Source organism: Oncorhynchus masou, chromosome 4, assembly GCF_036934945.1.
Source record: "Oncorhynchus masou masou isolate Uvic2021 chromosome 4, UVic_Omas_1.1, whole genome shotgun sequence".
Taxonomy (NCBI): Eukaryota; Metazoa; Chordata; class Actinopteri; order Salmoniformes; family Salmonidae; genus Oncorhynchus; species Oncorhynchus masou.
In genome coordinates, this window is record NC_088215.1 from 3068284 (window position 1) to 3093068 (window position 24785).

The following is a 24785-nucleotide window of genomic DNA, read 5'->3' on the forward strand; positions in this document are numbered from 1 at the left end:
CATTTGCAATTTCCCTAAATAAGGCATTGGTCTTGTTGCTTTGAAAAGCTTGGACATTGTTGTTCAACTTTAATAATCTAAGACTGCAATGCCTGAGAATTATTGTGTCTGAATTTGCATCGCTAGATTGAAGGAAACAGTATCTTTGTACTTGTTAAAAATCACTAGCTTTCCTCATTCGGACAGGTTCACAACTTTGATGTCTGTTGTTGCTAAGCAAAGTCTATATGATGTCAAATAGGGTCGTTTAATTTCATTAGCTCAGCAAATTCGTACGTTTGCAATTTCCCTAAATAAGGCATTGGCCTTGTTGCTTTGAAAAGCTTGGACATTGTTGTTCTACTTTAATAATCTAAGACTGCAAGGCCTGAGAATTATTGTGTCTGAATCTGCATCGCAAGATTGAAGGAAAGAGTATCTTTGTACTTGTTAAAAATCACTAGCTTTCCTCATTCGGGCAGGTTCATACAGCAAAGTCTGTATGATGTCAAATAGGGTCGTTTAATTTCATTGGCTCAGCTAATTCGTACATGTTTGCAATTCTCCTACATAAGGCATTGGTCTTGTTGCTTTGAAAAGCTTGGACATTGTTGTTCAACTTTATTATCTAAGACTGCAAGGCCTGAGAATTATTGTGTCTGAATCTGAATCTCAATATTGAAGGAAAGAGTATCTTTGTACTTGTTAAAATCACTAGCTTTCCTCATTCGGACAGGTTCATACAGCAAAGTCTGTATGATGTCAAATAGGGTCATTTAATTTCATTGGCTCAGCTAATTTGGTACATGTTTGCAATTTCCCTAAATAAGGCATTGGTCTTGTTGCTTTGAAAAGCTTGGACATTGTTGTTCAACTTTAATAATCTAAGACTGCAAGGCCTGAGAATTATTGTGTCTGAATCTGCATCGCAAGATTGAAGGAAAGAGTATCTTTGTACTTGTTAAAAATCACTAGCTTGCCTCATTCTGACAGGTTCACAACTTTGATGTCTGTTGTTGCTAAGCAAAGTCTGTATGATGTCAAATAGGGTCGTTTAATTTCATTAGCTCATCTAATTCGTACATGTTGGCAATTTCCCGAAATAAGGCATTGGTGTTGTTGCTTTGAAAAGCTTGGACATGGTTGTTCAACTTTAATAATCTAAGACTGCAAGGCCTGAGAATTATTGTGTCTGAATCTGCATCGCAATATTGAAGGAAAGAGTACCTTTGTACTTGTTAAAAATCACTAGCTTTCCTCATTCGGACAGGTTCATACAGCAAAGTCTGTATGATGTCAAATAGGGTCGTTTAATTTCATTAGCTCAGCTAATTAGTACATGTTTGCAATTTCCCTAAATAAGGCATTGGTCTTGTTGCTTTGAAAAGCTTGGACATTGTTGTTCAACTTTAATAATCTAAGACTGCAAGGCCTGAGAATTATTGTGTCTGAATCTGCATCGCAAGATTGAAGGAAAGAGTATCTTTGTACTTGTTAAAAATCACTAGCTTTCCTCATTCGGACAGGTTCACAACTTTGATGTCTGTTGTTGCTAAAAGTCTGTATGATGTCAAATAGGGTCGTTTAATTTCATTGGCTCAGCTAAAGTACATGTTTGCAATTTCCCTAAATAAGGCATTGGTCTTGTTGCTTTGAAAAGCTTGGACATTGTTGTTCAACTTTAATAATCTAAGACTGCAAGGCCTGAGAATTATTGTGTCTGAATCTGCATCGCAAGATTGAAGGAAAGAGTATCTTTGTACTTGTTAAAAATCACTAGCTTTCCTCATTCGGACAGGTTCATACAGCAAAGTCTGTATGATGTCAAATAGGGTCGTTTAATTTCATTGGCTCAGCTAATTAGTACATGTTTGCAATTTCCCTAAATAAGGCATTGGTCTTGTTGCTTTGAAAAGCTTGGACATTGTTGTTCAACTTTAATAATCTAAGACTGCAAGGCCTGAGAATTATTGTGTCTGAATCTGCATCGCAAGATTGAAGGAAAGAGTATCTTTGTACTTGTTAAAAATCACTAGCTTTCCTCATTCGGACAGGTTCACAACTTTGATGTCTATTGTTGCATAGCAAAGTCTGTATAATGTCAATTAGGGATGTATAATATAGACTGCGTGGCCTAATGGATAAGGCGTCTGACTTCGAATCAGAAGATTGAGGGTTCGAGTCCCTTCGTGGTTGTTTAATTTCATTAGCTCAGCTGATTTAAGCATCTATGCAATTTCCCAAAATAAGGTATTGGTCTTGTTGCTTGGACATTGTTATTCAACTTTTATTATCGAAGACTGCAAGGCCTGAGAATTATTGTGTCTGAATCTGCATCGAAAGATTGAAGGAAAGAGTATCTTTGTACTTGTTAAAAATCACTAGCTTTCCTCATTCGGACAGGTTCACAACTTTGATGTCTGTTGTTGCTAAGCAAAGTCTGTATGATGTCAAACCGGGTCGTTTAATTTCATTAGCTCAGCTAATTGGTACGCGTTTGCAATTTCCCGAAATAAGGCATTGGTGTTGTTGCTTTGAAAAGCTTGGGCATTGTTGTTCAACTTTAATAATCTAAGACTGCAAGGCCTGAGAATTATTGTGTCTGAATCTGCATCGCAATATTGAAGGAAAGAGTATCTTTGTACTTGTTAAAATTCACGATCTTTCCTCATTCGGGCAGGTTCACAATTTTGATGTCTATTGTTGCATAGCAAAGTCTGTATGATGTCAAATGATGTATTTAATTTCATTAGGCTCAGCTAATTGAGGGTACATGTTTGCAATTTCCCTAAATAAGGCATTGGTCTTGTTGCTTTGAAAAGCTTGGACATTGTTGTTCAACTTTAATAATCTAAGACTGCAAGGCCTGAGAATTATTGTGTCTGAATCTGCATCGCAAGATTGAAGGAAAGAGTATCTTTGTACTTGTTAAAAATCACTAGCTTTCCTCATTCGGACAGGTTCACAATTTTGATGTCTGTTGTTGCATAGCAAAGTCTGTATGATGTCAAATAGGGATGTATTATAGACTGTGTGGCCTAATGGATAAGGCGTCTGACTTCGAATCAGAAGATTGAGGGTTCGAGTCCTTCGTGGTTGTTTAATTTCATTAGCTCAGATGATTTGAACATCTTTGCAATTTCCCAAAATATGGCATTGCTCTTGTTGCTTGGACATTGTTATTCAACTTTTATTATCTAAGACGGCAAGGCCTGTGAATTATTGTGTCTGAATCTGCATCGCAAGATTGAAGGAAAGAGTATCTTTGTACTTGTTAAAAATCACGAGCTTTCCTCATTCGGACAGGTTCATACAGCAAAGTCTGTATGATGTCAAATAGGGTCGTTTAATTTCATTGGCTCAGCTAATTGGTACATGTTTGCAATTTCCCTAAATAAGGCATTGGTCTTGTTGCTTTGAAAAGCTTGGACATTGTTGTTCAACTTTAATAATCTAAGACTGCAAGGCCTGAGAATTATTGTGTCTGAATCTGCATCGCAAGATTGAAGGAAAGAGTATCTTTGTACTTGTTAAAAATCACTAGCTTTCCTCATTCGGACAGGTTCACAACTTTGATGTCTGTTGTTGCAAGCAAAGTCTGTATAGGGATGTATCAAATAATGGATCGTTTGAATTTCAGAATTGTGGGTTCGAGCGTGGTTGTTTAATTTCATTAGCTCAGCTGATTTGAACATCTTTGCAATTTCCCAAAATAAGGCATTGCTCTTGTTGCTTGGACATTGTTGTTCAACTTTTATTATCTAAGACTGCAAGGCCTGAGAATTATTGTGTCTGAATCTGCATCGCAAGATTGAAGGAAAGAGTATCTTTGTACTTGTTAAAAATCACTAGCTTTCCTCATTCGGACAGGTTCAACTTTGATGTCTGTTGTTGCTAAGCAAAGTCTGTATGATGTCAAATAGGGTCGTTTAATTTCATTAGCTCAGCTAATTCGTACATGTTTGCAATTTCCCTAAATAAGGCATTGGTCTTGTTGCTTTGAAAAGCTTGGACATTGTTGTTCAACTTTAATAATCTAAGACTGCAAGGCCTGAGAATTATTGTGTCTGAATCTGCATCGCAAGATTGAAGGAAAGAGTATCTTTGTACTTGTTAAAAATCACTAGCTTTCCTCATTCGGACAGGTTCATACAGCAAAGTCTGTATGATGTCAAACAGGGTCGTTTAATTTCATTGGCTCAGCTAATTTACATGTTTGCAATTTCCCTAAATAAGGCATTGGTCTTGTTTGAAAAGCTTGGACATTGTTGTTCAACTTTAATAATCTAAGACTGCAAGGCCTGAGATTGTGTCTGAATCTGCATCGCAAGATTGAAGGAAAGAGTATCTTTGTACTTGTTAAAAATCACTAGCTTTCCTCATTCGGGCAGGTTCATACAGCAAAGTCTGTATGATGTCAAACAGGGTCGTTTAATTTCATTGGCTCAGCTAATTGGTACATGTTTGCAATTTCCCTAAATAAGGCATTGGTCTTGTTGCTTTGAAAAGCTTGGACATTGTTGTTCAACTTTAATAATCTAAGACTGCAAGGCCTGAGAATTATTGTGTCTGAATCTGCATCGCAAGATTGAAGGAAAGAGTATCTTTGTACTTGTTAAAAATCACTAGCTTTCCTCATTCGGACAGGTTCACAATTTTGATGTCTATTGTTGCATAGCAAAGTCTGTATGATGTCAAATAGGGATGTATAACATAGACTGCGTGGCCTAATGGATAAGGCGTCTGACTTCGAATCAGAAGATTGAGGGTTTGAGTCCTTCGTGGTTGTTTAATTTCATTAGCTCAGCTGATTTGAACATCTTTGCAATTTCCCAAAATAAGGCATTGCTCTTGTTGCTTGGACATTGTTATTCAACTTTTATTATCTAAGACTGCAAGGCCTGAGAATTATTGTGTCTGAATCTGCATCGCAAGATTGAAGGAAAGAGTATCTTTGTACTTGTTAAAAATCACTAGCTTTCCTCATTCGGACAGGTTCACAACTTTGATGTCTGTTGTTGCATACAGCAAAGTCTGTATGATGTCAAATAGGGTCGTTTAATTTCATTAGCTCAAAACATGTTTGCAATTTCCCTAAATAAGGCATTGGTCTTGTTGTTCTGAAAAGCTTGGACATTGTTGTTCAACTTTAATAATCTAAGACTGCAAGGCCTGAGAATTATTGTGTCTGAATCTGCATCGCAAGATTGAAGGAAAGAGTATCTTTGTACTTGTTAAAAATCACTAGCTTTCCTCATTCGGACAGGTTCACAATTTTGATGTCTATTGTTGCATAGCAAAGTCTGTATGATGTCAAATAGGGATGTATAATATAGACTGTGTGGCCTAATGGATAAGGCGTCTGACTTCGAATCAGAAGATTGAGGGTTTGAGTCTTTTCGTGGTTGTTTAATTTCATTAGCTCTGCTGATTTGAACATCTCTGCAATTTCCCAAAATAAGGCATTGGTCTTGTTGCTTGGACATTGTTATTCAACTTTATTATCAAAGACTGCAAGGCCTGAGAATTATTGTGTCTGAATCTGCATCGCAAGATTGAAGGAAAGAGTATCTTTGTACTTGTTAAAAATCACTAGCTTTCCTCATTCGGACAGGTTCATACAGCAAAGTCTGTATGATGTCAAATAGGGTCGTTTAATTTCATTGGCTCAGCTAATTGGTACATGTTTGCAATTTCCCTAAATAAGGCATTGGTCTTGTTGCTTTGAAAAGCTTGGACATTGTTGTTCAACTTTAATAATCTAAGACTGCAAGGCCTGAGAATTATTGTGTCTGAATCTGCATCGCAAGATTGAAGGAAAGAGTATCTTTGTACTTGTTAAAAATCACTAGCTTTCCTCATTCGGACAGGTACACAACTTTGATGTCTGTTGTTGCATTGCAAAGTCTGTATGATGTCGAATAGGGATGTATCACATCGACTGCGTGGCATAATGGATAAGTCGTTTGAGTTCGTATCTGAAGTTTGTGGGTTCGAGTTCCTTCGTGTTTGTTTAATTTCATTAGCTCAGCTGATTTGAACATCTTTGCAATTTCCCAAAATATGGCATTGCTCTTGTTGCTTGGACATTGTTATTCAACTTTTATTATCTAAGACGGCAAGGCCTGTGAATTATTGTGTCTGAATCTGCATCGCAAGATTGAAGGAAAGAGTATCTTTGTACTTGTTAAAAATCACTTGCTTGCCTCATTCGGACAGGTTCACAACATTGATGTCTGTTGTTGCTAAGCAAAGTCTGTATGATGTCAAATAGGGTTGTTCAATTTCATTAGCTCAGCTAATTCATACATGTTTGCAATTTCCTAAATAAGGCATTGGTCTTGTTGCTTTGAAAAGCTTGGACATTGTTGTTCAACTTTAATAATCTAAGACTGCAAGGCCTGAGAATTATTGTGTCTGAATCTGCATCGCAAGATTGAAGGAAAGAGTATCTTTGTACTTGTTAAAAATCACTAGCTTTCCTCATTCGGACAGGTTCATCAGCAAAGTCTGTATGATGTCAGGGTGCTTAATTTCATTGGCTCAGCTAATTGGTACAAATTTCCCTAAATAAGGCATTGGTCTTGTTGTTCTGAAAAGCTTGGACATTGTTGTTCAACTTTAATAATCTAAGACTGCAAGGCCTGAGAATTATTGTGTCTGAATCTGCATCGCAAGATTGAAGGAAAGAGTATCTTTGTACTTGTTAAAAATCACTAGCTTTCCTCATTGGTTCACAATTTTGATGTTCATACAGCAAAGTCTGTATGATGTTGTTTAATTTCATTGGCTCAGCTAATTGGTACATGTTTGCAATTTCCCTAAATAAGGCATTGGTCTTGTTGCTCTGAAAAGCTTGGACATTGTTGTTCAACTTTAATAATCTAAGACTGCAAGGCCTGAGAATTATTGTGTCTGAATCTGCATCGCAAGATTGAAGGAAAGAGTATCTTTGTACTTGTTAAAAATCACTAGCTTTCCTCATTCGGACAGGTTCACAATTTTGATGTCTATTGTTGCATAGCAAAGTCTGTATGATGTCAAATAGGGATGTATAACATAGACTGTGTGGCCTAATGGATAAGGCGTCTGATAATCAGAAGATTGAGGGTTTGAGTCCCTTCGTGGTTTTTTAATTTCATTAGCTCAGCTGATTTGAACATGTTTGCAATTTCCCAAAAATAAGGCATTGGTCTTGTTGCTTGGACATTGTTATTCAACTTTTATTATCGAAGACTGCAAGGCCTGAGAATTATTGTGTCTGAATCTGCATCGCAAGATTGAAGGAAAGAGTATCTTTGTACTTGTTAAAAATCACTAGCTTTCCTCATTCGGACAGGTTCATACAGCAAAGTCTGTATGATGTCAAATAGGGTCGTTTAATTTCATTGGCTCAGCTAATTGTACATGTTTGCAATTTCCCTAAATAAGGCATTGGTCTTGTTGCTTTGAAAAGCTTGGACATTGTTGTTCAACTTTAATAATCTAAGACTGCAAGGCCTGAGAATTATTGTGTCTGAATCTGCATCGCAAGATTGAAGGAAAGAGTATCTTTGTACTTGTTAAAAATCACTAGCTTTCCTCATTCGGACAGGTTCACAATTTTGATGTCTATTGTTGCATAGCAAAGTCTGTATGATGTCAAATAGGAATGTATAACATAGACTGTGTGGCCTAATGGAAAGCGTCTGACTTCGAATCAGAAGATTGAGGGTTTGAGTTCCTTCAAATGGTTGTTTAATTTCATTAGCTCTGCTGATTTGAACATCTTTGCAATTTCCCAAAATAAGGCATTGGTCTTGTTGCTTGGACATTGTTATTCAACTTTTATTATCAAAGACTGCAAGGCCTGAGAATTATTGTGTCTGAATCTGCATCGCAAGATTGAAGGAAAGAGTATCTTTGTACTTGTTAAAAATCACAAGCTTTCCTCATTCGGACAGGTTCACAACTTTGATGTCTATTGTTGCATAGCAAAGTCTGTATGATGTCAAATAGGAATGCATCTCATAGAATGTGTCGCCTAATGGATAAGGCGTCTGCAATCAGAAGATTGAGGGTTTGAGTTCCTTCGTGGTTGTTTAATTTCATTTGCTGATTTGAACATCTCTGCAATTTCCCAAAATAAGGCATTGGTCTTGTTGCTTGGACATTGTTATTCAACTTTTATTATCAAAGACTGCAAGGCCTGAGAATTATTGTGTCTGAATCTGCATCAAGATTGAAGGAAAGAGTATCTTTGTACTTGTTAAAAATCACTAGCTTTCCTCATTCGGACAGGTTCACAATTTTGATGTCGATTGTTGTTAATTAGCAAAGTACTGTATAATGTCATTTAGGGATGTTAATATAGACTGTGGCCTAATGGCAATAAGGTGTCTGAATCTGAATCAGAAGATTGAGGGTTGCTTTCCTCATTGTCAAATCGTGGTTCGTTTAATTTCATTAGCTCAGCTAATTGTACATGTTTGCAATTTCCCTAAATAAGGCATTGGTCTTGTTGCTTTGAAAAGCTTGGACATTGTTGTTCAACTTTAATAATCTAAGACTGCAAGGCCTGAGAATTATTGTGTCTGAATCTGCATCGCAAGATTGAAGGAAAGAGTATCTTTGTACTTGTTAAAAATCACTAGCTTTCCTCATTCGGACAGGTTCACAATTTTGATGTCTATTGTTGCATAGCAAAGTCTGTATGATGTCAAATAGGGATGTATAACATAGACTGCGTGGCCTAATGGATAAGGCGTCTGACTTCTAATCAGAAGGTTGAGGGTTCGAGTCCCTTCGTGGTTGTTTAATTTCATAAGCTCAGCTGATTTGAACATCTTTGCAATTTCCCAAAATAAGGCATTGCTCTTGTTGCTTGGACATTGTTATTCAACTTTTATTATCAAAGACTGCAAGGCCTGAGAATTATTGTGTCTGAATCTGCATCGCAAGATTGAAGGAAAGAGTATCTTTGTACTTGTTAAAAATCACTAGCTTTCCTCATTCGGGCAGGTTCATACAGCAAAGTCTGTATGATGTCTAGGGTCGCTTAATTTCATTGGCTCAGCTAATTGGTACATGTTTGCAATTTCCCTAAATAAGGCATTGGTCTTGTTGTTCTGAAAAGCTTGGACATTGTTGTTCAACTTTAATAATCTAAGACTGCAAGGCCTGAGAATTATTGTGTCTGAATCTGCATCGCAAGATTGAAGGAAAGAGTATCTTTGTACTTGTTAAAAATCACTAGCTTTCCTCATTTGGGCAGGTTCATACAGCAAAATCTGTATGATGTCAAACAGGGTCGTTTAATTTCATTGGCTCAGCTAATTGGTACATGTTTGCAATTTCCTAAATAAGGCATTGGTCTTGTTGTTCTGAAAAGCTTGGACATTGTTGTTCAACTTTAATAATCTAAGACTGCAAGGCCTGAGAATTATTGTGTCTGAATCTGCATCGCAAGATTGAAGGAAAGAGTATCTTTGTACTTGTTAAAAATCACTAGCTTTCCTTATTCGGACAGGTTCACAATTTTGATGTCTATTGTTGCATAGCAAAGTCTGTATGATGTCAAATAGGAATGTATAACATAGACTGTGTGGCCTAATGGATAAATTTGACTTGAATCAGAAGATTGAGGGTTTGAGTTCCTTGTTTGTTTAATTTCATTAGCTCTGCTGATTTGAACATCTTGCAATTTCCCAAAATAAGGCATTGGTCTTGTTGCTTGGACATTGTTATTCAACTTTTATTATCAAAGACTGCAAGGCCTGAGAATTATTGTGTCTGAATCTGCATCGCAAGATTGAAGGAAAGAGTATCTTTGTACTTGTTAAAAATCACTAGCTTTCCTCATTCGGACAGGTTCACAATTTTGATGTCTATTGTTGCATAGCAAAGTCTGTATGATGTCAAATAGGGGAATGTATAACATAGACTGTGTGGCCTAATGGATAAGGCGTCTGATGAATCAGAAGATTGAGGGGAGTCCCTTCGTGGTTGTTTAATTTCATAAGCTCAGCTGATTTGAACATCTTTGCAATTTCCCAAAATAAGGCATTGGTCTCTTGTTGCTTGGACATTGTTGTTCAACTTTAATAATCTAAGACTGCAAGGCCTGAGAATTATTGTGTCTGAATCTGCATCGCAAGATTGAAGGAAAGAGTATCTTTGTACTTGTTAAAAATCACTAGCTTTCCTCATTCGGACAGGTTCACAATTTTGATGTCTGTTGTTGCATAGCAAAGTCTGTATGATGTCAAATAGGGTCGTTTAATTTCATTGGCTCAGCTAATTGGTACATGTTTGCAATTTCCCTAAATAAGGCATTGGTCTCTTGTTCTGAAAAGCTTGGACATTGTTGTTCAACTTTAATAATCTAAGACTGCAAGGCCTGAGAATTATTGTGTCTGAATCTGCATCGCAAGATTGAAGGAAAGAGTATCTTTGTACTTGTTAAAAATCACTAGCTTTCCTCATTCGGGCAGGTTCATACAGCAAAGTCTGTATGATGTTGTTTAATTTCATAAGCTCAGCTAATTGGTACATGTTTGCAATTTCCCTAAATAAGGCATTGGTCTTGTTGTTTGAAAAGCTTGGACATTGTTGTTCAACTTTAATAATCTAAGACTGCAAGGCCTGAGAATTATTGTGTCTGAATCTGCATCGCAAGATTGAAGGAAAGAGTATCTTTGTACTTGTTAAAAATCACTAGCTTTCCTCATTCGGACAGGTTCAATACAGCAAAGTCTGTATGATGTCAAATAGGGTATTACTTTCATTGGCTCAGCTAATTGGTACATGTTTGCAATTTCCTAAATAAAGGCATTGGTCTTGTTGCTTCTGCAATTTGAAAAGTCTTGTTGCTTGGACATTGTTGTTCAACTTTATTATCTAAGACTGCAAGGCCTGAGAATTATTGTGTCTGAATCTGCATCGCAAGATTGAAGGAAAGAGTATCTTTGTACTTGTTAAAAATCACTAAAATTCGGAAAGTGAAGGTTCACAATTTTGATGTCTATTGTTGCATAGCAAAGTCTGTATGATGTCAAATAGGGATGTATAATATAAGACTGCAAGGCCTAATGGTGGAATCTGACATCACAAGATTGAAGGAGAAGAGATTGACTTGTTAAAATCACGAGCTTTCCGATTGGAAGGTCTCTTACAGCAAAGTCTTGATTCAAATAGGGTTGTTTAATTTCATTAGCTCAGCTGATTTGAACATGTTTGCAATTTCCCAAAATAAGGCATTGGTCTTGTTGCTTGGACATTGTTGTTCAACTTTAATAATCTAAGACTGCAAGGCCTGAGAATTATTGTGTCTGAATCTGCATTGCAAGATTGAAGGAAAGAGTATCTTTGTACTTGTTAAAAATCACTAGCTTTCCTCATTTGGACAGATTCACAACTTTGATGTCTGTTGTTGCATAGCAAAGTCTGTATGATGTCGAATAGGGATGTATCATATAGACTGTGTGGCCTAATGGATAAGGCGTCTGACTTAGAATCAGGAAATTGCGGGTTCGAGTCCCTTCGTGGTTTTTTAATTTCATGAGCTCAGCTGATTTGAACATCTTTGCGATTTCCAAAAATAAAGCATTGGTCTTGTTGCTTGGACATTGTTATTCAACTTTTATTATCAAATACTGCAAGGCCTGAGAATTATTGTGTCTGAATCTGCATCGCAAGATTGAAGGAAAGAGTATCTTTGTACTTGTTAAAAATCACGAGCTTTCCTCATTCGGACAGGTTCATACAGCAAAGTCTGTATGATGTCAAATAGGGTCGTTTAATTTCATTGGCTCAGCTAATTGGTACATGTTTGCAATTTCCCTAAATAAGGCATTGGTCTTGTTGTTTGAAAAGCTTGGACATTGTTGTTCAACTTTAATAATCTAAGACTGCAAGGCCTGAGAATTATTGTGTCTGAATCTGCATCGCAAGATTGAAGGAAAGAGTATCTTTGTACTTGTTAAAAATCACTAGCTTTCCTCATTCGGACAGGTTCACAATTTTGATTCATACAGCAAAGTCTGTATGATGTGTTTAATTTCATTGGCTCAGCTAATTGTACATGTTTGCAATTTCCTAAATAAGGCATTGGTCTTGTTGCTTTGAAAAGCTTGGACATTGTTGTTCAACTTTAATAATCTAAGACTGCAAGGCCTGAGAATTATTGTGTCTGAATCTGCATCGCAAGATTGAAGGAAAGAGTATCTTTGTACTTGTTAAAAATCACTAGCTTTCCTCATTCGGACAGGTTCACAATTTTGATGTCTATTGTTGCATAGCAAAGTCTGTATGATGTCAAATAGGAATGTATAACATAGACTGTGTGGCCTAATGGATAAGGCGTCTGACTTCGAATCAGAAGATTGAGGGTTTGAGTTCCTTCGTGGTTGTTTAATTTCATTAGCTCTGCTGATTTGAACATCTTGCAATTTCCCAAAATAAGGCATTGGTCTTGTTGCTTGGACATTGTTATTCAACTTTTATTATCAAAGACTGCAAGGCCTGAGAATTATTGTGTCTGAATCTGCATCGCAAGATTGAAGGAAAGAGTATCTTTGTACTTGTTAAAAATCACTAGCTTTCCTCATTCGGACAGGTTCACAATTTTGATGTCTATTGTTGCATAGCAAAGTCTGTATGATGTCAAATAGGGATGTATAATATAGACTGTGTGGCCTAATGGATAAGGCGTCTGAGAATCAGAAGATTGAGGTTTCAAGTCCCTTCGTGGTTGTTTAATTTCAATAGCTCAGCTGATTTTAACATCTTTGCGATTTCCCAAAATAAGGCATTGGTCTTGTTGCTTGGACATTGTTGTTCAACTTTAATAATCTAAGACTGCAAGGCCTGAGAATTATTGTGTCTGAATCTGCATCACAAGATTGAAGGAAAGAGTATCTTTGTACTTGTTAAAAATCACTAGCTTTCCTCATTCGGACAGGTTCACAACTTTGATGTCTGTTGTTGCATAGCAAAGTCTGTATGATGTCAAATAGGGATGTATAATATAGACTGCGTGGCCTAATGGATAAGGCGTCTGACTTCTAATCAGAAGATTGAGGGTTCGAGTCCCTTCATGGTTGTTTAATTTCATTAGCTCAGCTGATTTAAACATCTTTGCAATTTCCAAAATAAGGCATTGGTCTTGTTGCTTGGACATTGTTATTCAACTTTATTATCTAAGACTGCAAGGCCTGAGAATTATTGTGTCTGAATCTGCATCGCAAGATTGAAGGAAAGAGTATCTTTGTACTTGTTAAAAATCACTAGCTTTCCTCATTCGGGCAGGTTCATACAGCAAAGTCTGTATGATGTCAAACAGGGTCGTTTAATTTCATTGGCTCAGCTAATTGGTACATGTTTGCAATTTCCTAAATAAGGCATTGGTCTTGTTGTTCTGAAAAGCTTGGACATTGTTGTTCAACTTTAATAATCTAAGACTGCAAGGCCTGAGAATTATTGTGTCTGAATCTGCATCGCAAGATTGAAGGAAAGAGTATCTTTGTACTTGTTAAAAATCACTAGCTTTCCTCATTCGGACAGGTACACAATTTTAATGTCTCTTGTTGCATAGCAAAGTCTGTATAATGTCAAATAGGGTTGTTTAATTTCATTAGCTCAGCTAATTGGTACATGTTTGCAATTTCCTAAATAAGGCATTGAAAAGCTTGTTGTTCAACTTTAATAATCTAAGACTGCAAGGCCTGAGAATTATTGTGTCTGAATCTGCATCGCAAGATTGAAGGAAAGAGTATCTTTGTACTTGTTAAAAATCACTAGCTTTCCTCATTCGGACAGGTTTCAGCAAAGTCTGTATGATGTTGTTTAATTTCATTAGCTCAGCTAATTTGTACATGTTTGCAATTTCCCAAAATAAGGCATTGGTCTTGTTGCTTTGAAAAGCTTGGACATTGTTGTTCAACTTTAATAATCTAAGACTGCAAGGCCTGAGAATTATTGTGTCTGAATCTGCATCGCAAGATTGAAGGAAAGAGTATCTTTGTACTTGTTAAAAATCACTAGCTTTCCTCATTCGGACAGGACAGGTTCATACAGCAAAGTCTGTATGATGTCAAATAGGGTCGTTTAATTTCATTGGCTCAGCAAATCCGTACATGTTTGCAATTTCATTAAATAAGGCATTGGCCTTGTTGCTTTGAAAAGCTTGGACATTGTTGCTCAACTTTAATAATCTAAGACTGCAAGGCCTGAGAATTATTGTGTCTGAATCTGCATCGCAAGATTGAAGGAAAGAGTATCTTTGTACTTGTTAAAAATCACTAGCTTTCCTCATTCGGACAGGTTCACAATTTTGATGTCTATTGTTGCATAGCAAAGTCTGTATGATGTCAAATAGGAATGTATAACATAGACTGCGTGGCCTAATGGATAAGGCGTCTGACTTCGAATCAGAAGATTGAGGGTTTGAGTTCCTTCGTGGTTGTTTAATTTCATTAGCTCTGCTGATTTGAACATCTTGCAATTTCCCAAAATAAGGCATTGGTCTTGTTGCTTGGACATTGTTATTCAACTTTTATTATCAAAGACTGCAAGGCCTGAGAATTATTGTGTCTGAATCTGCATCGCAAGATTGAAGGAAAGAGTATCTTTGTACTTGTTAAAAATCACTAGCTTTCCTCATTCGGACAGGTTCACAATTTTGATGTCTATTGTTGCATAGCAAAGTCTGTATAATGTCAAATAGGGTTGTATAACATAGACTACGTGGCCTAATGGATAAGGCGTCTGACTTCGAATCAGAAGATTGAGGGTTCGAGTCCTTCGTGGTTGTTTAATTTCATTAGCTCAGCTGATTTAAACATCTTTGCAATTTCCAAAATAAGGCATTGGTCTTGTTGCTTGGACATTGTTATTCAACTTTTATTATCTAAGACTGCAAGGCCTGAGAATTATTGTGTCTGAATCTGAATCGCAAGATTGAAGGAAAGAGTATCTTTGTACTTGTTAAAAATCACGAGCTTTCCTCATTCGGACAGGTTCATACAGCAAAGTCTGTATGATGTCAAATAGGGTCGTTTAATTTCATTGGCTCAGCTAATTGGTACATGTTTGCAATTTCCCTAAATAAGGCATTGGTCTTGTTGCTTTGAAAAGCTTGGACATTGTTGTTCAACTTTAATAATCTAAGACTGCAAGGCCTGAGAATTATTGTGTCTGAATCTGCATCGCAAGAATGAAGGAAAGAGTATCTTTGTACTTGTTAAAAATCACTAGCTTTCCTCATTCGGACAGGTTCACAACTTTGATGTCTGTTGTTGCATTGCAAAGTCTGTATGATGTCGAATAGGGATGTATCACATAGACTGCGTGGCCTAATGGATAAGGCGTCTGACTTCTAATCAGAAGATTGAGGGTTCGAGTCCCTTCGTGGTTGTTTAATTTCATTAGCTCAGCTGATTTGAACATCTTTGCAATTTCACAAAATAAAGCATTGCTCTTGTTGCTTGGACATAGTTATTCAACTTGTATTATCGAAGACTGCAAGGCCTGAGAATTATTGTGTCTGAATCTGCATCGCAAGATTGAAGGAAAGAGTATCTTTGTACTTGTTAAAAATCACGAGCTTTCCTCATTCGGACAGGTTCATACAGCAAAGTCTGTATGATGTCAAATAGGGTCGTTTAATTTCATTGGCTCAGCTAATTGGTACATGTTTGCAATTTCCCTAAATAAGGCATTGGTCTTGTTGCTTTGAAAAGCTTGGACATTGTTGTTCAACTTTAATAATCTAAGACTGCAAGGCCTGAGAATTATTGTGTCTGAATCTGCATCGCAAGATTGAAGGAAAGAGTATCTTTGTACTTGTTAAAAATCACTAGCTTTCCTCATTCGGACAGGTTCTTTGATGTCTGTTGTTGCATACAGCAAAGTCTGTATGATGTCAAATAGGGTCGTTTAATTTCATTAGCTCAGCTAATTGGTACATGTTTGCAATTTCCCTAAATAAGGCATTGGTCTTGTTGTTTGAAAAGCTTGGACATTGTTGTTCAACTTTAATAATCTAAGACTGCAAGGCCTGAGAATTATTGTGTCTGAATCTGCATCGCAAGATTGAAGGAAAGAGTATCTTTGTACTTGTTAAAAATCACTAGCTTTCCTCATTCGGACAGGTTCACAATTTTGATGTCTATTGTTGCATAGCAAAGTCTGTATGATGTCAAATAGGGATGTATAACATAGACTGTGTGGCCTAATGGATAAGGCGTCTGACTTCAAATCAGAAGATTGAGGGTTTGAGTCCCTTCGTGGTTGTTTAATTTCATTAGCTCAGCTGATTTGAACATCTTTGCAATTTCCCAAAATAAGGCATTGCTCTTGTTGCTTGGACATTGTTATTCAACTTTTATTATCGAAGACTGCAAGGCCTGAGAATTATTGTGTCTGAATCTGCATCGCAAGATTGAAGGAAAGAGTATCTTTGTACTTGTTAAAAATCACTAGCTTTCCTCATTCGGACAGGTTCATACAGCAAAGTCTGTATGATGTCAAATAGGGTCGCTTAATTTCATTGGCTCAGCTAATTGGTACATGTTTGCAATTTCCCTAAATAAGGCATTGGTCTTGTTGTTCTGAAAAGCTTGGACATTGTTGTTCAACTTTAATAATCTAAGACTGCAAGGCCTGAGAATTATTGTGTCTGAATCTGCATCGCAAGATTGAAGGAAAGAGTATCTTTGTACTTGTTAAAAATCACTAGCTTTCCTCATTCGGACAGGTTCACAATTTTGATGTCTATTGTTGCATAGCAAAGTCTGTATAATGTCAAATAGGGATGTATAATATAGACTGCGTGGCCTAATGGATAAGGCGTCTGACTTCGAATCAGAAGATTGAGGGTTAGAGTCCCTTCGTGGTTGTTTAATTTCATAAGCTCAGCTGATTTGAACATCTTTGCAATTTCCCAAAATAAGGCATTGCTCTTGTTGCTTGGACATTGTTATTCAACTTTATTATCTAAGACTGCAAGGCCTGAGAATTATTGTGTCTGAATCTGCATCGCAAGATTGAAGGAAAGAGTATCTTTGTACTTGTTAAAAATCACTAGCTTTCCTCATTCGGACAGGTTCACAATTTTGATGTCTATTGTTGCATAGCAAAGTCTGTATGATGTCAAATGTCGTTTTTAATTTCATTGGCTCAGCTAATTGGTACATGTTTGCAATTTCCCTAAATAAGGCATTGGTCTTGTTGCTTTGAAAAGCTTGGACATTGTTGTTCAACTTTAATAATCTAAGACTGCAAGGCCTGAGAATTATTGTGTCTGAATCTGCATCGCAAGATTGAAGGAAAGAGTATCTTTGTACTTGTTAAAAATCACTAGCTTTCCTCATTCGGACAGGATGTCATACAGCAAAGTCTGTATGATGTCAAATAGGGTCGTTTAATTTCATTAGCTCAGCTAATTGGTACATGTTTGCAATTTCCCTAAATAAGGCATTGGTCTTGTTGCTTTGAAAAGCTTGGACATTGTTGTTCAACTTTAATAATCTAAGACTGCAAGGCCTGAGAATTATTGTGTCTGAATCTGCATCGCAAGATTGAAGGAAAGAGTATCTTTGTACTTGTTAAAAATCACTAGCTTTCCTCATTCGGACAGGTTCACAATTTTGATGTCTATTGTTGCATAGCAAAGTCTGTATGATGTCAAATAGGGATGTATAACATAGACTGTGTGGCCTAATGGATAAGGCGTCTGACTTTGAATCAGAAGATTGAGGGTTGAGTCCTTCGTGGTTGTTTAATTTCATTAAGCTGATTTGAACATCTTTGCAATTTCCCAAAATAAGGCATTGCTCTTGTTGCTTGGACATTGTTATTCAACTTTTACTATCGACGACTGCAAGGCCTGAGAATTATTGTGTCTGAATCTGCATCGCAAGATTGAAGGAAAGAGTATCTTTGTACTTGTTAAAAATCACTAGCTTTCCTCATTCGGGCATGTTCATACAGCAAAGTCTGTATGATGTCAAATAGGGTCGTTTAATTTCATTGGCTCAGCTAATTCGTACATGTTTGCAATTTCCCTAAATAAGGCATTGGTCTTGTTGTTCTGAAAAGCTTGGACATTGTTGTTCAACTTTAATAATCTAAGACTGCAAGGCCTGAGAATTATTTTGTCTGAATCTGCATCGCAAGATTGAAGGAAAGAGTATCTTTGTACTTGTTAAAAATCACTAGCTTTCCTCATTCGGACAGGTTCACAATTTTGATGTCTATTGTTGCATAGCAAAGTCTGTATGATGTCAAATAGGGATGTATCACATAGACTGTGTGGCCTAATGTATAAGGCGCCTGACTTCAAATCAAAAGATTGAGGGTTTAGAGTCCTTCGTGGTTGTTTAATTTCATAAGCTCAGCTGATTTGAACATCTTTGCAATTTCCCAAAATAAGGCATTGGTCTTGTTGCTTGGACATTGTTATTCAACTTTATTATCTAAGACTGCAAGGCCTGAGAATTATTGTGTCTGAATCTGCATCGCAAGATTGAAGGAAAGAGTATCTTTGTACTTGTTAAAAATCACTAGCTTTCCTCATTCGGACAGGTTCACAATTTTGATGTCTATTGTTGCATAGCAAAGTCTGTATAATGTCAAATAGGGATGTATAATATAGACTGTGTAGCCTAATGGATAAGGCGTCTGACTTCGAATCAGAAGATTGAGGGTTAGAGTCCCTTCGTGGTTGTTTAATTTCATAAGCTCAGCTGATTTGAACATCTTTGCAATTTCCCGAAATAAGGCATTGCTCTTGTTGCTTGGACATTGTTATTCAACTTCAATAATCTAAGACTGCAAGGCCTGAGAATTATTGTGTCTGAATCTGCATCGCAAGATTGAAGGAAAGAGTATCTTTGTACTTGTTAAAAATCACTAGCTTTCCTCATTCGGACAGTTTCACAATTTTAATGTCTATTGTTGCATAGCAAAGTCTGTATGATGTCAAATAGGGATGCTCAGCTAATTAGTGCATGTTTGCAACTAAATAAGGCATTGGCCTTCTTGCTTTGAAAAGCTTGGACATTGTTGATAAGACTGCAAGGCCTGAGAATTATTGTGTCTGAATCTGCATCGCAAGATTGAAGGAAAGAGTATCTTTGTACTTGTTAAAAAATCACTAGGTTCATTGTTGAATAGCAAAGTCTGTATGATGTCAAATAGGGTTGTTTAATTTCATTAGCTCAGCTAATTTCCACATGTTTGCAATTTCCCTAAATAAGGCATTGGCCTTGTTGCTTTGAAAAGCTTGGACATTGTTGTTCAACTTTAATAATCTAAGACTGCAAGGCCTGAGAATTATTGTGTCTGAATCTGCATCGCAAGATTGAAGGAAAGAGTATCTTTGTACTTGTTAAAAATCACTAGCTTTCCTCATTCGGGCAGGTTCATACAGCAAAGTCTGTATGATGTCAAATAGGGTCGCTTAATTTCATTGGCTCAGCTAATTGGTACATGTTTGCAATTTCCCTAAATAAGGCATTGGTCTTGTTGTTCTGAAAAGCTTGGACATTGTTGTTCAACTTTAATAATCTAAGACTGCAAGGCCTGAGAATTATTGTGTCTGAATCTGCATCGCAAGATTGAAGGAAAGAGTATCTTTGTACTTGTTAAAAATCACTAGCTTTCCTCATTCGGACAGGTTCACAATTTTGATGTCTATTGTTGCATAGCAAAGTCTGTATGATGTCAAATAGGAATGTATAACATAGACTGTGTGGCCTAATGGCTCGTCTGACTTCGAATCAGAAGATTGAGGGTTCGAGTCCCTTCGTGGTTGTTTAATTTCATTAGCTCTGCTGATTTGAACATCTTTTGCAATTTCCCAAAATAAGGCATTGGTCTTGTTGCTTGGACATTGTTCTTCAACTTTTATTATCAAAGACGGCAAGGCCTGAGAATTATTGTGTCTGAATCTGCATCGCAAGATTGAAAGAAAGAGTATCTTTGTACTTGTTAAAAATCACTAGCTTTCCTCATTCGGACAGGTTCACAATTTTAATGTCTATTGTTGCATAGCAAAGTCTGTATGATGTCAAATAGGGATGTATAACATAGACTGCGTGGCCTAATGGATAAGGCGTCTGACTTCTAATCAGAAGATTGAGGGTTGAGTCCAAGTGGTTGTTTAATTTCATAAGGCTGATTTGAACATCTTTGCAATTTCAAAATAAGGCATTGGTCTTGTTGCTTGGACATTGTTATTCAACTTTATTATCTAAGACTGCAAGGCCTGAGAATTATTGTGTCTGAATCTGAATGCAAGATTGAAGGGAAAGAGTATCTTTGTACTTGTTAAAAATCACTAGCTTTCCTCATTCGGGCAGGTTCACAATTTTGATGTCAGCTAAAAGTCTGTATGATGTCAAATAGGGTCGTTTAATTTCATTGGCTCAGCTAATTGGTACATGTTTGCAATTTCCCCTAAATAAGGCATTGGTCTTGTTGTTCTGAAAAGTTTGGACATTGTTGTTCAACTTTAATAATCTAAGACTGCAAGGCCTGAGAATTATTGTGTCTGAATCTGCATCGCAAGATTGAAGGAAAGAGTATCTTTGTACTTGTTAAAAATCTAGCTTTCTTATTCGGACAGGTTCACAATTTTGATGTCTATTGTTGCATAGCAAAGTCTGTATGATGTCAAATAGGAATGTTTAATTTCATTAGCTCAGCTAATTGGTACATGTTTGCAATTTCCTAAATAAGGCATTGGTCTTGCTTTGAAAAGCTTGGACATTGTTGTTCAACTTTAATAATCACTGCAAGGCCTGAGAATTATTGTGTCTGAAGATCTCAAGATTGAAGGGTATCTTTGTACTTGTTAAAAATCACTAGCTTTCCTCATTCGGGCAGGTTCATCCAGCAAAGTCTGTATGATGTCAAATAGGGTTGTTTAATTTCATTAGCTCAGCTAATTTGTACATGTTGCAATTTTCCTAAATAAGGCATTGGTCTTGTTGCTTTGAAAAGCTTGGACATTGTTGTTCAACTTTAATAATCTAAGACTGCAAGGCCTGAGAATTATTGTGTCTGAATCTGCATCGCAAGATTGAAGGAAAGAGTATCTTTGTACTTGTTAAAAATCACTAGCTTTCCTCATTCGGACAGGTTCACAATTTTGATGTCTATTGTTGCATAGCAAAGTCTGTATAATGTCAAATGGGATGTATAATATAGACTGTGTGGCCTAATGGATAAGGCGTCTGACTTCGAATCAGAAGATTGAGGGTTTCGAGTCCTTCGTGTTGTTTAATTTCATAAGCTCAGCTGATTTGAACGTCTTTGCAATTTCCCGAAATAAGGCATTGCTCTTGTTGCTTGGACATTGTTATTCAACTTTAATAATCTAAGACTGCAAGGCCTGAGAATTATTGTGTCTGAATCTGCATCGCAAGATTGAAGGAAAGAGTATCTTTGTACTTGTTAAAAATCACTAGCTTTCCTCATTCGGACAGGTTCACAACTTTGATGTCTGTTGTTGCATAGCAAAGTCTGTATGATGTCAAATAGGGTCCTTTAATTTCATTAGCTCAGCTGAAGACATGTTTGCAATTTCCCTAAATAAGGATTGGCCTTGTTGCTTTGAAAAGCTTGGACATTGTTGTTCAACTTTAATAATCTAAGACTGCAAGGCCTGAGAATTATTGTGTCTGAATCTGCATCGCAAGATTGAAGGAAAGAGTATCTTTGTACTTGTTAAAAATCACTAGCTTTCCTTATTCGGGGGCAGGTTCATACAGCAAAGTCTGTATGATGTCAAACAGGGTGATGTGGCTCAGCTAATTGGTACATGTTGCAATTTCCTAAATAAGCATTGGTCTTGTTGCTTTGAAAAGCTTTGACATTGTTGTTCAACTTTATAATCTAAGACTGCAAGGCCTGGAGAATCATTGTGTCTGAATCTGACATCGCAAGATTGAAGGAAAGAGTATCTTGTACTTGTTAAAAATCACTAGCTTTCCTCATTCGGGCATGTTCATACAGCAAAGTCTGTATGATGTCAAACAGGGTCGCTTAATTTCTTTGGCTCAGCTAATTGGTACATGTTTGCAATTTCCCTAAATAAGGCATTGGTCCTTGTTGTTTGAAAGCTTGGACATTGTTGTTCAACTTTAATAATCTAAGACTGCAAGGCCTGAGAATTATTGTGTCTGAATCTGCATCGCAAGATTGAAGGAAAGAGTATCTTTGTACTTGTTAAAAATCACTAGCTTTCCTCATCCGGACAGGTTCACAATTTTGATGTCTATTGTTGCATAGCAAAGTCTGTATAATGTCAAATAGGAATGTATAATATAGACTGCGTGGCCTAATGGATAAGGCGTCTGACTTCGAATCAGAAGATTGAGGGTTAGAGTTCCTTCGTGGTTGTTTAATTTCATAAGCTCAGCTGATTTGAACATCTTTGCAATTTCCCAAAATAAGGCATTGCTCTTGTTGCTTGGACATTGTTATTCAACTTGTATTATCAAAGATTGCAAGGCCTGAGAATTATTGTGTCTGAATCTGCATCGCAAGATTGAAGGAAAGAGTATCTTGTACTTGTTAAAAATCACTAGGTTTCCTCATTCGGACAGGTTCATACAGCAAAGTCTGTATGATGTCAAATAGGGTCGCTTAATTTCATTGGCTCAGCTAATTGGTACATGTTTGCAATTTCTAAGGCATTGTATGTGCAAAGCTTGGACATTGTTGTTCAACTTTAATAATCTAAGACTGCAAGGCCTAAGAATTATTGTGTCTGAATCTGCATCGCAAGATTAAGGAAAGAGTATCTTTGTACTTGTTAAAAATCAGAAGCTTTCCTCATTCGGACAGGTTCACAATTTTGATGATTGTTGCATAGCAAAGTCTGTATGATGTCAAATAGGGTCCTTTATTTTCATTAGCTCAGCTAATACGTACATGTTTGCAATTTCCTAAATAAGGCATTGGCCTTGTTGCTTTGAAAAGCTTGGACATTGTTGTTCAACTTTAATAATCTAAGACTGCAAGGCCTGAGAATTATTGTGTCTGAATCTGCATCGCAAGATTGAAGGAAAGAGTATCTTTGTACTTGTTAAAAATCACTAGCTTTCCTCATTCGGACAGGTTCACAATTTTGATGTCTATTGTTGCATAGCAAAGTCTGTATGATGTCAAATAGGGATGTGTAACATAGACTGCGTATCCTAATGGATAAGGCGTCTGACTTCAAATCAGAAGATTGAGGGTTCGAGTCCTTCGTGGTTGTTTAATTTCATAAGCTCTGCTGATTTGAACAACTTTGCAATTTCCCAAAATAAGGCATTGCTCTTGTTGCTTGGACATATTTATTCAACTTTTATTATCGAAGACTGCAAGGCCTGAGAATTATTGTGTCTGAATCTGCATCGCAAGATTGAAGGAAAGAGTATCTTTGTACTTGTTAAAAATCACTAGCTTTCCTCATTCGGGCAGGTTCATACAGCAAAGTCTGTATGATGTCAAATAGGGTCGTTTAATTTCATTGGCTCAGCTAAATGGTACATGTTTGCAAATTCCCTAAATAAGGCATTGGTCTTGTTGTTCTGAAAAGCTTGGACATTGTTGTTCAACTTTATAATCTAAGACTGCAAGGCCTGAGAATTATTGTGTCTGAATCTGCATCGCAAGATTGAAGGAAAGAGTATCTTTGTACTTGTTAAAAATCACTAGCTTTCCTCTTTAGGACAGGTTCAATACAGCAAAGTCTGTATGATGTCAAACAGGGTCGCTTTAATTTCATTGGCTCAGCTAATTGGTACATGTTTGCAATTTCCTAAATAAGGCATTGGTCTCGTTGTTCTGAAAAGCTTGGACATTGTTGTTCAACTTTAATAATCTAAGACTGCAAGGCCTGAGAATTATTGTGTCTGAATCTGCATCGCAAGATTGAAGGAAAGAGTATCTTTGTACTTGTTAAAAATCACTAGCTTTCCTCATTCGGCAGGTTCATACAGCAAAGTCTGTATGATGTCAAATAGGGTCGTTTTAATTTCATTGGCTCAGCTAATTGCATGTTGGCATTTTCCCTAAATAAGGCATTGGTCTTGTTGCTTTGAAAAGCTTGGACATTGTTGTTCAACTTTAATAATCTAAGACAGGAAGGCCTGAGAATTATTGTGTCTGAATCTGCATCGCAAGATTGAAGGAAAGAGTATCTTTGTACTTGTTAAAAATCACTAGCTTTCCTCATTTGGACAGGTTCACAATTTTAATGTCTATTGTTGCATAGCAAAGTCTGTATAATGTCAAAATGGGTATGTATAATATAGACTGCGTGGCCTAATGGATAAGGCGTCTGACTTCGAATCAGAAGATTGAGGGTTCGAGTCCCTTCGTGGTTGTTTAATTTCATAAGCTCAGCTGATTTGAACATCTTTGCAATTTCCCAAAATAAGGCATTGGTCTTGTTGCTTGGACATTGTTATTCAACTTTAATAATCTAAGACTGCAAGGCCTGAGAATTATTGTGTCTGAATCTGCATCGCAAGATTGAAGGAAAGAGTATCTTTGTACTTGTTAAAAATCACTAGCTTTCCTCATTCGGACAGGTACACAACTTTGATGTCTGTTGTTGCATTGCAAAGTCTGTATGATGTCGAATAGGGATGTATCACATCGACTGCGTGGCATAATGGATAAGTCGTTTGAGTTCGTATCTGAAGTTTGTGGGTTCGAGTTCCTTCGTGTTTGTTTAATTTCATTAGCTCAGCTGATTTGAACATCTTTGCAATTTCCCAAAATATGGCATTGCTCTTTTTGCTTGGACATTGTTATTCAACTTTTAT

At 36.8% G+C, this 24785-nt stretch overlaps 4 non-coding genes across 4 annotated transcripts; all 4 read left to right on the forward strand.

Annotated features, from left to right (window-relative positions):
* The first annotated feature begins 2102 nt into the window (after positions 1-2102).
* Positions 2103-2175, forward strand: trnar-ucg (transfer RNA arginine (anticodon UCG)). The gene has a single exon. It is a non-coding gene; the product is annotated as a tRNA-Arg (tRNA).
* Positions 2176-8699: 6524 nt separating this feature from the next.
* On the forward strand, positions 8700-8772 carry trnar-ucu (transfer RNA arginine (anticodon UCU)). The gene has a single exon. It is a non-coding gene; the product is annotated as a tRNA-Arg (tRNA).
* A 6528-nt stretch (positions 8773-15300) lies between these two features.
* On the forward strand, positions 15301-15373 carry trnar-ucu (transfer RNA arginine (anticodon UCU)). Its single transcript has one exon. It is a non-coding gene; the product is annotated as a tRNA-Arg (tRNA).
* An 8895-nt stretch (positions 15374-24268) lies between these two features.
* trnar-ucg (transfer RNA arginine (anticodon UCG)) lies at positions 24269-24341 on the forward strand. Its single transcript has one exon. It is a non-coding gene; the product is annotated as a tRNA-Arg (tRNA).
* Positions 24342-24785: the final 444 nt, after the last annotated feature.